The sequence below is a fragment of the Pinus tabuliformis genome, chromosome 7 (genome assembly GCF_031772625.1).
Source record: "Pinus tabuliformis cultivar Carrire ecotype Pingquan chromosome 7, CPIR1, whole genome shotgun sequence".
NCBI classification, from domain to species: Eukaryota; Viridiplantae; Streptophyta; class Pinopsida; order Pinales; family Pinaceae; genus Pinus; species Pinus tabuliformis.
The window spans coordinates 927,001,057-927,018,906 of NC_142293.1; positions in this window are offsets into that span (position 1 = coordinate 927,001,057).

Below are 17,850 nucleotides of genomic sequence, written 5' to 3' on the forward strand. Positions count from 1 at the left end.
TACGACACCGATCTGGATCCTGAAATATATGATATCCGTGATCAGGAAGGGATGGGAGAATAGATCACTATACAAATTTTCATAAAAACCCCTGCTGGTAAATCAATAAAAATTTGGGTACAAACATCTGACAAGGTTGCTCAATTGAAGCAAAACATCATGATCAAGGTAGGCTACCCAACGCATCTACAAAACTTGATCTATGGAGGCAAATCTTGGCAAAATGATCAGAGTCTTCAAGGATAAAACATTCATTCGGCGGTCACCATCATCCTAAATCTGCGTCTGAGGGGTGGTGCAGCAGGATCAAGCAAGTCAAAGACGTCGGATCTAGTTTAAACAAGGGTATAGAACCAAACCAAGGACATATCAAGGGTGGTCTCTTCAAAAACATTCTATAAGGGGAACCAACAACTACAACAAAGATAACACAAACACTCAACACTCCCAACCCTTACATAGTAGATCAAGTGAATTATGTCCCAGAACTAGTCATAGAAATTCCAGAAACAAATGATTGTTGCACAACATATGTCGCCCAAGCCATTATCTACATATTTAACATCTATTAGCCAAAACAAATGGACCTTTTCCATTGGATTTTCACAAATTGGACAACAAACTGTGAAATTCATCTTTGCTCCAAAGGATTCTTCATCGTAAAGTTTGCATCATTGGAGGATTGAGAAATTATACTTCAGGAAGGCCCATGGTTCTTGGGATCAACAGGACTTTTAATTACCCCATGGTTCCCAGAATTTGATGCAAACACCATGATTGTATCAAAAATGTTGGTGTGAGTTAGGATTCATAACCTTCCCCTACACTTTTGGCATTAACAAGTGCTAGAAGGAATTGGGAATATTTTAGGATGATACATAAAGACAGACACACAAATACTGGAGGAACGAATCTATACTTTTGCTTGAATATGCGTAGAAGTGGACCTCAGTAAAGGCCTACCAGATCACATACAGTTGATACACAACAAGCAAAACTGGACTCAGTTATTATATTTCGAGAACACAACCTTTAGATGCAGAACATGCCCTCAAACAGGACATCTACAAAGCACATGCCTTGTTGCCAAGAAAGATTCACAAAGAAAGAAAAAGTCGGGGAAGCAGCCCAAAGGATGGCAATTTCCACCAAATGAGTCAGATGAGGAAGAGGGTGATGGAAAGGTTCCCATTCCCACTCGGAATACTCAAGGAAAAGAAGGAATGGAGGAAGAAATGCAAGAACAATTTGATCTGCAGGTCACTAGACAACTAGCAAGGATACTTGAAACGATGGATACTAGTGGAATCAAACGTCCTCATACATATGAAAATTCTGATTCAGACAAGGAAACTGCAAGAATATAAGAAGGAAATCAGCTTGCCATAGTATCCTCCACGTCGTCTTAAGGAGAATGGCAAAAGGTTGAAAAAAAGAAATGGAGGAAAGTTTAACTTTTTCCTTCGCATTGATTATTTTGTAAGAACTTATGATCATCATTCTTTGACTAGATGATGGAATGCTTTCAAGCATCTGCAACATTTAATTTTGTTTTCATTAATAAAATTATGATTTTTCCTTGGGAAAAAAATTGATGTTAATGCCTTTAACAAAGTGTGAAAGGTGAAGGTGAGTGATTTGCATGATTTGGCACCTGAAACAATAACAAATGTCACCAAGTATATTTCTTGGATAAAAAGAAAATTGACCCCTTAAAGCAAGGACATCTTGTGAATGCAAGGGGAGGTACATATATTGAATAGGTTCGTAACAAAGCTTAGTGTCAATAGAGATCTAAGATCAAATCAAGACCTATCATGATGGCACTAATATGTAAGATCATTGTATCATTAATATATATAATCTATCTATAATCTATCATATCCTCATATGCCTTAACATGTTTCCCTCGATTAGGGCAGCATATCAGAGAATGTCTTCCCAAGTGTTCTCGGATTGAGACCAAGGCACCGATCCATATCTAGTGCGAAAGAAAATAGATCCAAAGTGAGTCCCTGTAGATTGAGTCTCACCACCATAAGCACTACCAAATAATGTCATGAATAATAGGTGTGTATAAACAACCTGTATAAGCACCTAACTGTCATGACAATGCACCTTACTAGTTTTTATTTTTTTCCCAAGACAACTTGTATAAACTCAACCTGTATGAGGCTCAACATTTTTAAAGGAAATTAGCAACTCAATCAAACCTTTACTAAGGCAAGCCTAGAGATTCCTTCATGCTAGAAGAGTGTTATCTATAGGAATAACAATATTGACAAACTCAGAACCATTCCCACAATAGGAGAATCACTAACCATTACTAAGGCAAGCCTAGAGCTTCTATTGAGCTGCTAAATTCCTTTAGCAAGGCAAGCCTACAACTTCCTTCATGCCTAGAGATTGTGATGATTAGGAATAACAATATTGACAAACATGAGGCTAAACAATTTAAGTCAAACAACAATTTATAAAAAAGAACTAGACCAAATCAACATCTTAACCAGAAAAGGAACCAGGTGTCACTTTTTTTAGTTGAAATTCCTCCTATAATGCATAAAACATTTTATCCAAAACATATATTGATATAATTGAAGACATACAACCAATTCTAGGTCAATTTCAACACACTGGCAGTAGTTTTCCAAGTGCAAATACAGTCATGGTATTTTAAGTGTAAAAACAAGTTATCAAAAAAACAATCATTGATATATTTGAAGACATACAACAAATTCCTTCTATAGATTTGATTTTTCAAGGATACTATCAAAAAGGCATATGTATGAAAATTTGTTAAGCTGCTACTAACATACATGTTGTTAATTGCCTGTAAGAAAGCAGAAATACTATTAGCTTGTATGAAAGCATAATTTCAATTATTCTTAACTAAATGCATGCAATAATTCTGCAGGTAGTTGCATCTATGGCAAGAGTTAGTTATGTTGCTCATATAAGGATAAGAGGCAGGCGAGTGACCAAGGGTGCCCAGTTGTGATTCCCTTCATCAGATGAGGACAAGACAGGTGATGTGAATATCAACAATGCTCCCAACAATGTTGTTGAGGATGACCATGCGACAGAAGTTGATGTTGTCACACCACCAGCCACATAGCCACCATCATTCGCAGTCCAAGTCGCAAGTTCAACTAAAAATATCAACGCTATAAGGGGTTGGAAAAAAAAGACATGTTAGTTTCAATTGACGACATAGAGTTTAATGGATATTTAGTTCGAGCATCTGCAAAAAAACATGGTATTCCTCCCTCATCAATATATTATTGGATAAATGGGCTCAGTCATACATAACGTAGAGGGCCTCTTACAGTTATGATTGAAGAGGACGAGGTCAAGGTGGTTGAGTGTTGTAAGGAGGTGGCCCAATTGGGACATGGGCTAGAGTTGATACAACTCAGATCCATAGTTGCTCAAATCTATCAAGGGAGGCTAAACTCATTCAAAGATGGTTTTATGGTAAATCATGGTAGTTTGGGTTTTAAAAAAGGCATCTAGACCTTGTATTGCATACAGTTGAGGGCCTTGAGAGAGACAAAGCATTAAATTTGCACCCTGCAGTTGTATGTAATTTCTATGACACTCTTTCTAGTGCATATGATAAGCATCCTTATAGTGCATACCATATATGGAACTGTTATGAAACAAGTTTACAAGAAGGAAGGAATTGTGGCATGCGGGTAATTGCCAAGAGAGGGAGCCTAAATGTGCCAAATATTTACCTAATAGCAGGGAGTGGATAAATATTTTATGTTGTGTCAATGCAATTAGTGCTTCAATCCCAGGATTTTATCTATTCAAAGGTAAAAATCAACTAAAAAACTATACACAAAATTGTGAACCAGGTGCATGCATGGCCGCACATCCCCATCCATGGATGACTAAATAACTTTTTTTAAATTGGATTTGTCGCTTTGCTACATCTGTATTGACTGGTGTCTCACCTAATAATAGACACCTATTGGTATTAGATGGCCTTGGAAGCCACATTGTTGTGCAAACAATTGAGGAAGAAAAAATTTGGACATCAACCTGTTAACATTGACACTCATAACACTCACAAATTGCAACCCCTTGATGTCAGTGTGTTTGGCACTTTTAAGAACTATTTCAGGTCAGAGCGTGTTGCATTGATGGCAAAGAATCTAGGGGTTGAGGTGAAAAGGTTCGAGCTAGCAGATCTTGCAAGTAAAGCATTTAAAAGGGCTCTCACACCATCAAATATCAAGGTTGGCTTTAGGAGGACTGGAATATGGCCACTGAATTATGATGCTCTTATGCATGATACTAGTTGTAGCCATGCATTTCATGTGGATGGTCAAGAAGAAGGGCATGTCCAAACAGGTGTTGAAGTGCAAGAAGAAGTAGATGAACAAGATGATGTGGTTGCAGTTGATAATATGATTTCCCTCTCTCAAGGACACTTATATGGTGATGATGATGAACATGTAAGTGAAACACAGTATAATCATGAACCAATTGACAATAACATGGAGGTCGTTCTACCAACTGAAGCACATGGAACTTCTTCTGTTGATATTCTTAATGACATTGTTGAACATGCATTTGAAAGTGACATTGTTGATATTGCACTAGGAAGCAACAATGACCAATTGACATTGCCAAGCCAAGTAACCCCACCATCATGGCTGGAAGAAGCCATGATTAATTTGAACAAACATAGTGTCTCAAGAACCAATGAACAAAGCATGAACATGCTTTCACAACCAATAAAATTGAACAATGAAATTGTTCTTTTTTTGTGGACAATAGATCAAAGGAAGAAGATAGTGCACATAATTAGGCACAGATGAAGAGAACAATATAGTTCAATTAGTTGTCTTGGATACTGAAAGGCAAGTGCCAAGCAAATACATGCAGGTGGGAGGGGTGGAGAACTTACTTGGTCGGTTCCTAAAGCTACCAGTAGAGAGAGTGTTAATGAAAAAAAGCAAGGAACACAAGGTAGTCTTCATTTGGGCCAAAGTTCATAGTTACTCATCTTAGAAAATTATATAAACCTACTAGTTGAGTCTGGATTAAAAAAAAAAAAACAAAACAAAAAACAAAAACAAAACAAAACAAAACAAAATAACAAATAACAAAACAAAACAAAAACAAAAAACAAAACAAAAAACAAAAACAAAAAAACAAAACAAAACAAAAAAGCAAAAAACAAAAAAAGCACCTTGAAATTCAAGAATTAAAATAGAAAAAGAAGGATTTAACCAAGGAGAAGAAGGCAACAAGGATCGTTGCAGCACAATGTCGAGCAAATGAAAGGCTTGAAAGAGAGAAAGTAAGGCAAGAGAAGGACCATCAAAAACAAATGGCAAGATAGGAAAAGGAAGCAAGAAAGGCTAAACAAATGCTTGAAAAGGAACAAGGGATGACCGATATGGTTGACAATGATGCAAGCATAACTAATGAAACTAGGATTATGTCAAACACATTGGACAATATTGCAGATAATACACCATTATTCTAAGGCCTCATAAACATTCAAGTCCTTCGCTACCAAAATGGGGGTTTACCCAATTGCTTTATTCCTACCAGAGCGGGTGTCAATTCTATGTATGCTCATCACACGCCTCCACTTAATGTGGCGGTTAGTAGCGCAAGTGTGAGGTATGGGTACTCAATTCCTCCATGGATGGAAGTGGAAAATTGGACTCAATCATATGGCAGCAATCAACCACATCTTAATAAACCATTATTAGGTAGGCCAACCTACTTGGCTCAAGCAGGCAACTTAGGGAGTTTTGGCACTGAAGATTCTCAAGGCCATAAAGAATATGGGTGTCATATGTTTTTGGTTTTAACCACATTATGATGTGGATTTTGGATGAATTGTCTATTTTTCTTGTCACGGGAATATTTTGTCTTATAACCTAGGATGTTTTATTTCATACTGTTTGCAGCATTCTAACCAAAATCCATTTTAGAAGGAACATTAATAATCTATTATAATGGAGAAATCTTACCTGAGAATGCAAATGGGATTTTCTGTTATGCCTCTACACACCAAATGTTTTACAACACATTTATAATTGAGTTGTTAATTAAATGACAAACAAGCGAATAATGAAATATTGAACAAGTCACTTCTTTTAATATGAAAAATCCATAAAACAGTGAACAGTAAAAGTACCTAACCTCACACCTCATATCAAACCTCATTTACTGTAAGTTAACTTAGAAGACAAACAAAGTGCATGTGTGGTGAAGCATCAACAAGCCAAGAGAATAATTAAATGACAAATGAGTGAATAATGAAATCAACAAGCATCAACTGAGTTGTTAATTAAATGACAAATGAGTGAATAATGAAATCTTGAACAAGTCACTTCTTTTAATATGAAAATTCCACAAAACAATGAGCAATAAAAGTACCTAACCTCACACCTCATATCAAACCTTATTGTAAGTTAGTTTAGAAGATAAACAAAGTGCATGTGCGGTGAAGCATCAACAAGCCAAGAGAATAATTAAATGACAAACAAGTGAATAATGAAATCAACAAGCATCAAGATTCATATGTGTCTCGGCGGTGAGAGAGAGAGAGAGAGAGCGCAAACGGCGAGGTCGAACAGCGAGGGTAGCAGAGATTTGCAGTCAGTGAATCTTATGGAGGGCCGCAGAGGAGGGAGCTCCACTCCCTCTTATAAGGAAGCCGTAGCCAGTAGAGGCAAGAAACCTCTATAAAATGTTAAAGGAACGGGGGAGGAAGGGAAAAGAAACATGGAAGAGGAGACAGGAGAAGCCAGAAATAAGGAAAAGAATGGCACAAAAGACAAGGAGACAAAAGACAAAAAACAAGGAACTAAAGACAAAAAACAAAAGGGACCCTGCAGACCCATAGCAGAGATAACTCCCAGGGTCATTTTAAATGATCCGGCCCTGCAGGCGCACAGGGATCACATGAGGACGTATGCCATCATCTGTAAGTTCATGGGAGTATGGCCCACTGAAAAAGCCTTACAGTTGTGGATTAAGTACCATTGGAAACCTAAAGGGAGCATAGAACTACATCTTGGGTCCAAGGGATTCTTTACGGTGGTGTTCACGAATATTGAAGACAAGGACAGAATATTTGAGGGAGGGCCTTACTTCTATGCTGCAGTGGGACTCAATATGAGGCCATGGATGATGAATTTTGTTCCAGAAAGGGAAACTTTCACTTCAGTACCGGTCTGGGTAAGGCTCTATTCTCTACCTCTTGATTACTGGCAAAATGAATCGTTAGCCGCCATAGGTAATAAATTAGGACGCTATGTTAAAGCCTCTGAAGCCACAAGAAGGGGAAAATATACTTCCTTTGCCAGAATATGGGTGGAAATGGATCCATCAGGAGCTCTACCGGATGAGGTGATCTTAGAGATTTTTTATGAAGAATGGGTGCAAACAGTAGACTATGAGCATATTCCGTTCAGATGTAGAAAATTTCATGAACATGGACACTTTTTCAGAGGCTGTCCGCTCAGCAAAGATGTAAACAAGAGCAAAACTAGTACAAGGAAGGAAACAGACAGCTTTCAGAAAGTGGTCAATCGAGGTAAAGGAGGTAAAAAAGGACCGAAACAACATCAAGACGAAGGAAAACAGTTCAATCAGAACAAGTTCCAAGTGATTGAGGAAGAGGAAGAGATTACAAAAGGAGACCAAGCAATGGAAGGAAGCACTATGGAAAAGGAGAAGGAAGAAAATCAGGGACAAACACAAAATATTGAATATCAGAAAGAAGCGATAATGAGTGATGTAGAACTGGAAACGGATCAGGAAATGACCCAGAATGAGATGGACCTGGAGGACCATGAACTACAGGAAATTCTTGACAAAGAAAACCTAGATCTAGAAGGGTTCTTGATTCAGGGAACCAAGGGAGGAGTGGATTCGTTACCTCAAGAAGAGCTCAACAGAATACAACAGTTGTTTTTATGGAAAACGCAGGCTAAGGAACTGGAAAGAGGAAAAACCATCGATAAGCAGGACAACAGAGGAGTGAAAACGATGAAGACTACTCTGGGACTAGCCACTAGAAACCCAGGCAAGAAAAGAGGTAGGAAAAAGCAGAATGAACTCTTGATGGAGTGTGGCAAGTTGATGATTGATTCAGGTAAGATGAAAGATCTAACTAGCTACTTCTTCACAAATCTTTAATAATGAATTTTACATCTTGGAATATTAGAGGACTAGGGAGTAAGAGAAAGCAAAGAATGCTTAGTAACAGAATGAAACAAGAAGCGTCGGATATAATTTTCATCCAAGAAACGAAATGTTCCATTCAAAAATTAAGACAAATTCATAGCAAATGGCTCAGCAGATTTGAGTTTTTTGAAGTCAAAGCAGAGAACACAGCGGGGGGCATACTCACTCTATGGAACCCCCAAAAAATAGGTATTTTGGATGCTGAGGCTTCCAGGAATTATTTATCGGTTGTTATTCAACCGATAGGAGAAAGGGACACCTTTCTGGTCACAAACATTTATGGTCCTCAAAGAATAGATGACAAACTCAGGTTTCTAGATTCCCTGGTGGATCTCAGGGACAGATATGCAGATATACCCTGGATCATGGGAGGGGACTTCAACATGATCAAATCTCTTTTAGAGAAAAAAGGAGGAACAAGAGCTCTAAGTAAAGACTCTTTAGCATTCCAAAACTTTTCAGATAATATGCATCTTGTAGATACTACTTGGAATTCTAGCCTCTTTAGTTGGAATAACAAAAGAGGTGGAGATTCCCATGTTGCCTCAAAGTTAGATAGGTTCCTCTCTAAAAATCTTATGCTGACAGATAATGAGGTAACAGCGAGTTCTTCCCTTTGGAGGCTCGGACCACTGGCCGATTCAATTGGAGATTAAAGGTATTGGTACTCCCAGGAACAAACCTTTCAGATTTGAAAATCTCTGGTTGTCACACCCAGACTTCATCAGCAACATTGAAAAATGGTGGTCAGAAGATTTGCAGACTCAAGGGACAAGAATGTACCTTCTTCATAAAAGACTAAAGCACATCAAGCTCCGGCTTAAAGATTGGAACAAGAAAGATTTTGGTAATATTTTTGAGGAGAAAAAAGCAGTTGAAAACAAAATGCAGGTTCTCAACCAAGCTATGATCACGGAGGGCTATGATAAAGCCATAAGTGATCAAGTGGACAAACATCATCAAGATTGGGACAACCTATGTAAACAAGAGGAAATATTTTGGAGACAAAAGTCTAGAGTTCAATGGCTCAAAGAAGGAGAGCGTAACACTAAGTTTTTTCACAAACCCACCATGGCCAACAGAACTCACAACAGAATCTCTTCGATCAAGAATGAGAAGGGGGAGCTTCATAGCTCCCATGAAGCTATAGAAGCTATGTTAGTCCATCACTTCCAAGGTATAACTCGGGAGAACAATTCAGATATAGAGCAATTCATAAGGGAGGTAACCAGCAATATACCAAAACTGGTGTCCAAAGAGGACAATTTCAACCTTAATAGACCAGTAACGGAAGAGGAGCTTAGTGAAGTCCTCAAAGAAATGCAGAATGGCAAAGCACCAGGCCCGGATGGTTTTAATGTGGACTTTTTCAAAGCTTGTTGGAATATTGTTAAACAAGATATTTTGAATGTTGTGGAGGACTCCAGGTTAAACAAAACCATTCTGAAAGCGCTCAATACTTCCTTCATTGCCCTGATCCCCAAACAGGACATTGCTCATACTCCGGACAAATATAGACCCATTGCCCTATGCAATGTTGTCTATAAGATGATATCCAAGGTTGTGGTTAACAGACTCAAACCTTTACTTCCAATTCTTGTTTCAGGGGAACAATCAGGTTATGTTAAAGGTAGACAAATTCTTGACAACATCATTCAAGCTCAAGAGGTGGTTCACTCACTAACTAGCAAGAGGCAGGCGGGCATGATCATGCAATTGGATATAACCAAGGCTTATGATAAGGTAAACTGGGCCTATATCAAGAAAATGCTTATTGCTTTTGTATTTGATCATAATTGGGTCAGATGGGTAATGGCACTAGTGACCTCCTCCAGTTTTTCTATATTAGTTAATGGCTCTCCATCAGAGATTTTCAGTCCTTCAAGAGGCCTCAGACAGGGAGATCCACTCTCTCCCTTTCTTTTTATCATCATGATGGAAGGACTGGGTCGGGCTATAAAGCAGGCAAAAGTATCAGGAAAGATTAAAGGTCTGCAACTAACTGAGAATGGTCAGGCCCTGACTCACCAACAATTTGTAGATGATACCATGCTACAGGGAATCCCCACAGTCAAAGAAGCTTCAACCTACAAAAAAATTCTGGATCTCTTTGCCTTGGCTTCAGGTATGGAAGTTAATCTCTCCAAATCCAAAATCTTTTTCTTCAATACCAATATTGCTATTCAGAAAAACATCTCCAGAATTCTAGGCTTTCAAAGGGATTCCCTTCCTTCAAAATATTTGGGAGTTCCTCTAACTGCTAAACCAATGCTCAAAAGTATTTGGGAACCCTTGATCAATAAGTTGCAGGACAAAGTCAGTAAATGGACCATCAGATCTTTAAATCTGGCTGGTAGGTTAGTTCTTACAAAAGTTGTTCTGCAAGCAATCCCTATTTTTATGCTATCATCCCTCCCAGCTCCAAAAGGAGTCCTTCAGCAATTAAGAAATATTCAAAGAAACTTCCTTTGGGGCAAGGAGGAGACCAGGAAAAAATGGGCCTTAGTTTCTTGGGAAAAAAATTGTAAGCCCAAAAACCATGGAGGACTAGGCTTGGATGATTAGGAGATTCTCAGCAAAGTTTTAGGGGCCAAACTATGGTGGCGTTGGGTTCAGCATCCAAAGACTCAATGGGCAAGTATCTAGAAAGAAAAATATGCTAGCTCCTGGCATACCAGTGATCTCATAAGAATGTCAGGAAATATAAAGGGCTCATATATCTGGAACAAAGCCTGGGAGAATAGAAGACTAGTACAAGAAAATAGCTTCTGGGAAATCAGAGAAGGAGATCTGGCTCTTTTCTGGGAAGATAAGTGGCAACAAGAACCAATTTTGTTAAAAGAAGACTTCCTTGATCTTAAGCAGGAGACAGATTCCCAAGGATTAATTAAGGTAAAGGACTTCTGGAATCACTCTCATCACATGGATAAGTGGAGAATCTGGAGAAACATTGATTGCAGAGATAACAATCTCTTAAAAACAAAAGCAGAGGAGCTCAGGAAAATCGTGGAACAAAGGAAGATCTTAGTTTCAGGGGGGCAAGACCAACTAAGATGGGGCAATAACAAAGAGGGCACCTTTAATCTTAAGGAAGCAAAAGGCATTCTCCTCGAGTTGAATCCCCAGGTTCCGAACAAAATCTGGCTAAACGTTTGGGGGCACCAGGGATGGATGAAAATCAAACTCTTCATGTGGTTGGTATACCACAAGAAAATCCTGACTTGGGACAACATCAGAAAGAGGGGGGTTTTGGGGCCTTCAAGATGCCAGCTCTATGAGGCTCAAGAGGAAACAATGGAACATTTACTCAACAACTGCATTTTTACTTCCTGGTTATGGGATATATTTGCTACAATCTTTCAGCAATCAGATAGAGACAGAGGGAGCATCATTAGTACCCTCAAGAATTGGAGGAAAAATTTCTTGGATTATGAAATTCTCAGCTCAGCGTGGGCTCTTACACCAAGCTTCATTATTTGGAACGTTTGGAAGGAGAGGAACAAAAGAATATTTAAGGAGGAAAAGAATCCCCCTAACCGACTATTGGAGATAATCCTGAAACAACTCAAGGAAACAGTGGGAACTATAGTTCGTAACTTCCCTAAATATCCTCCCTCAAATGTAGATTTAAAAATTCTCAAGCAGCTGTGATGCAGGGGCTCACTCCGGTAGGTCTAGACAGGAAGATCATATCTATGGATAAGGAGAAGGATTTCTTGCATCCTACCCCAAAAGGCTATTTAAAATATAACATTGATGGGGCTTCAAAAGGGAACCCGGGAATAACTGGGTATGGAGGTGTCCTCACAAATGCAGAGGGAAGTATATTATTCATATTCCATTGCCACCTAGGTACTGCCACCAACAACATGGCTGAACTAATGGCTATGGAGCAATGCCTAGATTTTCTGAGTCAAGACAACTGTTTCAACGTTATGATAGAGGTGGATTCTGAGTTAATCATTAACTCAGTGCAAAAAATAAACAATGGAACAACGCCGGAGAAAGTCTCTAAGCATTGGAAACTAATTCAGGTTTTCAAGCGAATTCAGAGCCATCTTCATAGCCTTCGTACCGTCAGTTTCCACCATGTTCACAGAAAGGCAAATAAGCTGGCGAATCTGCTTGCTAACCAGGGGGTCAGCTGTACTATTGATAAGGTTTCGATGAAGTGGTAGGAGTTGTGTCCGTGCAGACTGAGAGCCATATGTGACAAGCAAGCGGAAGAAGATAGGGAAGTGTTCAGACACACAGCCAAGGAGGCTAGCTCGAATGGATTTGTCCCCTGAATGAGTCACCAATCTCTGGGTAACTGTGCTTGGGCAGGGAGGAGACCATGTCTGGTTGCTCAAAATCCCAGAGTTAGCGAGATGAAGATCTCTGATCATCGGGGGAGAGGAATGAATATCACAGGGCTTTGTCCAGAGAAAAACCTCTTATCTTTACAGGGTTCCAGGTCCGGGTGAAGAAGATTAACAAGCGAGGGAAGAACCCTGTTTTTTCTGGCAGCTAGACTTTTCAGAATTCGAGGACTCGGCATCCAAAACCGCCTCCCAGGTAGTTTTCGGCTGATCGCACCACTTTCAAGTGGGAAACGGTTTTGGCAATTTCGCAGCGATTCCATTCAGCCTCTAACATGTGGTAGGGCGACGGATCCGTAAACCGCCCTTAATCGCACACTAATATCCGACCATCATGTTCGATGTGATATCAATCTCATCCGTTGGATTTAGTCGTTGACGATCAACGATTGAGTTTGATCGGGCAGCTTGGTGGGGCAGGACCGTTAAACTTCGGGCTTTTTGGTGGTGCGATATCCTCCTCGGCCGTAGATCTGTGGGCAAACTCGGATGGCTCAGATGGCTCGGGCTTTTCAGGGAGTTAGGAAGCGGGAAAGTTCGCGGGTTTCCCAGGGGCCAGGTTGCATTTTGGTTTGTTTTCCTTGAGTTTAGGCTTTTCATTGTAAGGCTTTGAGGTATTGCCCTTGGTGGCTTAGGCTCAATTTTTTTTTTCTGATTCCTTGACATCGGGAGGACGTTTGTAAAAATTGTACACTATTTTTCGGCATAATGAAATAGAAGGATCCACACTTGCTTAAGCAAAACAAAGAAATCAACAAGCATCAAATGAGTTGTTAATTAAATGATAAAGCATCAACAAGCATCAACTGAGTTGTTAATTAAATGACAAACAAGTGAATAATGAAATCTTGAACAAGTCACTTCTTTTAATATGAAAATTCCATAAAACAATGAACAGTAAAAGTACCTAACCTCACACCTCATATCAAACCTCATTTACTATAAGTTAACTTAGAAGACAAACAAAGTGCATGTGTGGTGAAGCATCAACAAGCCAAGAGAATACCAAAGACATCCCCAAGCCACTACAATCCATCTCCTACTCCCAAATTAAAAAAGGAAAGACTAAATACTTGCATGTTGGTGAGATTATCACCAAAACAAAAAGAGAAGGCATCTGGTATTCGATTCCCATCATAGTTCCAACATCAAACATCAACATTTTGTTTCCATCTGTGAATCCCATATTGAAGAAAATATGAGATGTAGTCAGTGGATTCCTAAGTCTCACTATCCTTGTCACAAGGCTTCTTACCAAGAAATTCACCCAGCCAACTGGTCTTTCGTTTTGCAAACAATCCTGTTGAGCTCTACTTGCTAAGGTAAGTTAAGCTTTAATTCCTTTTGTCAACTCGAGTAGGTACACTTAGAGGCACTTATCTAATGTATATAGATCTAGAAAGATCTAGTGTTCTAATTATAGCCTAGTGAAGTGAAATTAACAATGCTCTCTTACAAGAGGTGTCTCCTTGTCTTTTTCAAACACTTAAGCATTGATTTGGATGAAAACAAATCTGATTGAAATCTGATTGCCTATTTAAAAAAACAGAGTATTAATTACTTGTTGAAGATTCTACCATTCACTTACAAGAACTTTACTCTATAGAATCCCTTCCAATCCTAAGTCATAACAATTCAAAACAATTTCTAAATCTCAACTACTCAAGGCAATGAATGAGATAAGTAACTTTGGAAATCAATAATAGTTGATCCTCTTATAAGATTCATTCATCTAACTATAGATTGAATTCTGCAATTACAAATCTTAATCAATGGAAATTGAATTATGAACTAACTCTAAAATTGAAATCATAAAATAACAAACATATTTGTCAACTTCAAGATGAATGTTGGTTGAGACTTCTTACAAAGCTCTTTCACAACAAATATGAATCTCTTCAATTAACAATTTTCAATTGCATGAACTTGCAATACATGAATTAAATAACAAATTCTAAATATCAAATCTATCTATGTAATTTATAAAGAAAACTCATGAAGGAGTGTACCAGCTCCATAGTGGGGGCCCTTCCACACTTTGCAAGCACAATGTAGGCTAACTCAAATGAAGAAAATTATTGGATCTGAAAGCATAAGATGAGCTCAATACCGTAGCTCTGTATTTAAGTCTGAGAATCAAAAATACATAGACTACGTTTCCAAGTTTTTCATATATGAAACTAATAATCTACATAGTTCTCCCTTTGAGTTATTTATCATAAATCTCCATAACAAAAAGAAGTTATTCATACTCCTTATTATCCTAATAAGATCCTATCAATTACATCAAAGGAGGTCGAATTGGATCAGATCCTCCATTTAGGCAAAAATCTCAAAAATAGAAAATTATGTTCACAAAATCTGGAATTTCTGCTAAAGTAGCTGGGTTTGACCAGCGTTGACCGGCCACCTATATTCTTCAAATCTGGAAGTGGATAGGTAATCCACCATCTCTGTACATTTAGGTTCATGCCCACAATCTTCGAATTTGCCATCCTGTTATGCAACATGTCAAACCATGGAGCAATTACAGGAAGTTACAACATCTTGTAATTTTATGGAAAATTTCAATTTTAACACAACAATTTCAAAAATTAATTTCAAGATAAAAATAATGACAATGACATTATACCATTCAGTTTCTAGGGGTTATGGAGGAAATATAAAGGTTAAGTGGTAAGAAATGATGAGTAAAAGAGGATTTTTAAGTGAAATGGTCAGTCATAAATTGATACCAACAAATCCATAAGGTCTGTATGGTCTTCATGAATCTCTGCAAGTATAGAGACCCCAATACACTCGTTGTTCTCATCCCAACTTTTATAAGGATCTTGGTAGATCTTTGAAATTCTACCAACTGCTGGAATCATTGCAAAACAAAAACAGGTGATTCAATGAATGTCCCAAATAGGTGCCAACAGTTTAAAAATAGGCTTTCAATTTCAATAACTCATCAATATTTCCACCATGAAGAACAACATTCATGCCATTTACGCAAGTTTACTAGGTTATTGACAACATACAGTCGATAGGAACAACACCCCATGACTGGAAAAGTGCCAGTACAAACAGATAAGTAATCAACAGTGACAAATGGATTTGCGAGTTAATAAGGCCTCACAATAAGAAGCCCAATGTTCAGATTCAGAAGTGGTTAGTGTTGGTTGGGGCACAATTATACAGACCATGCGTTGAGAAACTATTGAGATCAATCCCAATTTTCAAAGACTGAGGTTCTGTGAAGAGAACCCTTGGAAATGCAACAGTTCTTCAAACCTCACACCCTCTTGATCGATAATAGATACAATGATATGAAAAATGTTAAACAAAATTCCAAATTTCCTGCAAGATTCCATATAAGATCTAAACAAATTTGAGAAAATCCCACGCAAGAACCTTATCACAAAGCATAAAACATGTTTGAAATAAGTTTATCACTCTAAAAACCAGAGCATTATTATTGTGTCGGAAACAAAGCATTACAGTTAATTCTTTACAAATTCTTTACTTATTTATGAGCCGCAACTGCATGAATAACTAGACAAACAAGACCCATGAATAACCAGACAAACAAGACCGCATGAACCAGACGAACCCTACCACAAACCCTACCATAAAACCCTACCATAAACCCTACCATAAAACCCTACCATAAAACCCTACCACAAACCCTGTGGAACCCTACCCTAAACCATAAACCTTGTCGAACCCTACCATAAACCCTGTTGAACAATGCAATAAGAGCTAAATTCCCAACAACAAATTCAAGTGTTGAAAAACACAATAAGAGCTAAATTCCCAACAACAAATTCAAGTGTTGAAAAACACAAAGTGGTTGGTAGGATTTAGAATCCTACCAGAGAGCTGCAGAAGCCACCACCATGTCCAAACATCACCATACCGCTTCTGCGACAACCATAAAAATTACCTGCATCACAAACACAAAGAAATTAGCATTTTGGCACAAACCTAAAAAAATTTACAGCAAAATCCCAAAAAACCCCATGAATTTAACCACTTACCAAAATCGACCTTGAAACCTGCATGTCAACCACTGAACTAAATCAAATCTCCCATGGGCTCCTTTGCAAACAATAGGTCGCATAATCGGAACAACAATAAGCGTATTTGTAAACGCCTCATGAACCAGAGCGAACAACCTCAAGCACACTGGTTAACCCCCTACAAAAAAGGTAAAACAACCACAGGCGCAACCTTAAACAAGAAACGAACCTCTACAAACAACAATGCTTGGTGAGCAACACTAAAATGGTAGTACAGGTGAACTAGTATTGGAGCCAAGAGGAGCCATAGTCGGCGAAGCGTAGTGCCCACACACCGGGCCTGAACAAGATAACACAGGGTGGCGAAGTCACGCAACAAAACGAGCCGGAGGAAACCCTAGATGGAGGGTTAAAGGGGGAATTTAATGCGTTCACCAACCTAGACATGTGGCACATTCCTATGGATAGGTGTTGTACTAAAGATTAGTGGATCTCCATGTCAAACACCAGTGTGGCAGGGAGGGCCCACTACAAATGTCGTCCCTCCCCTACTCATTTATTGGACATGCATCGATGCATACAATTTTAATAACATGTCAGTGAATATAAATGATTCAAACACACGAGTGCACATAAATGCATAGAACATACCAATTTTGTAATAACTCTTAAAAAAATGTAGGATAAAAAGAAGAACCTCTTATGTTTTCCCGGAATACTCAACCATGTGTTTTTTTTAACTGTATGTGTTGTGTAAGGATTTGTATTTCATACTAAGATATGATCCAAGATCTAAACATGATTTTGAGAACAATATTATCAAGCGAGACAAGAAAGATAATTAGGGTGGGGGTAAGGAAGTGCGATAAATATATATTTTAATGTCAACATTTATGTTGTGCATTTGTTATTTTATTATGGTTTCTAATCTACTTTTAAAATTGTTTTTATTGTGGATTATACTCTATGATTTGATTCCTCTTACTTAAAAATTTAGATTTTACAAATCTTTTAAAGTAATTTGTGGAGAAAGTAATTTAAATGCCAAACTAATGTAAGTTCAAATTATGGTATAAGTAGAGAATAAAAATAGGATTGTTTGTAATTTGACAAGTATGATTAACAAGTATATTTAGTAATTTTACCGAATTTCAATCTCATAGTTTATTTGTTTTGCGTTTTGGAAGGTTTTCTCACATCTTTTTTAGTCTAATTTGTTTAGAATCTGACAGAGATTTCTTGGAATCACAGATTTTAGTTGT